The sequence below is a fragment of the Myotis davidii genome, unplaced genomic scaffold, assembly GCF_000327345.1.
Source record: "Myotis davidii unplaced genomic scaffold, ASM32734v1 scaffold32, whole genome shotgun sequence".
NCBI lineage: Eukaryota > Metazoa > Chordata > Mammalia > Chiroptera > Vespertilionidae > Myotis > Myotis davidii.
Window position 1 is genome coordinate 3,389,104 of NW_006286587.1, and position 407 is coordinate 3,389,510.

The 407-nt window shown below is 59.5% G+C and overlaps 1 protein-coding gene across 2 annotated transcripts in view; it reads right to left on the minus strand.

Annotated features, from left to right (window-relative positions):
- Window positions 1-407, minus strand: part of FERMT1 (fermitin family member 1) — a 28,672-nt gene that overhangs the window by 12,683 nt on the left and 15,582 nt on the right. The gene's annotated exons all lie outside the window — the stretch shown is intronic.

A 407-nucleotide genomic window follows, 5' to 3' on the forward strand; every position in this document is an offset into this window, starting at 1 on the left:
CCGCCTCTCCCCCTCTGTCCCCCCCTCGCAACTCTCCAGACAGGAAGGTAAAAAGTTGCCACAAGTTAGGGAGTTAGCGGCTTGCCAAAGTTTAAACAGCAGGATTGCGGGGGAGGTGGGGTGCGAGCGGGATGGGTTCTGGTCAGGATGGATGGGGAGGGGGGGGAGGGCGGGTGTGATTCCGGCAGCCCTTTTGCTGCGACATTGCGACCGCACTTGGTCGAACCCGGCTGTTCAAACGGCATTTCTGTGGGGCATTTGCTCCTGCTGACTGCGGCGGTAATTTTCCACAATTAATGACCCGTTCCTAACGGGCGCATCCTGGGCTAAATTGCTTTGAGTGCCTCCTATCTTCCCCCACAAAAGTGCCCGCGGAGTACGACCGCGCTCCTCCCGCCTTCCCCCCA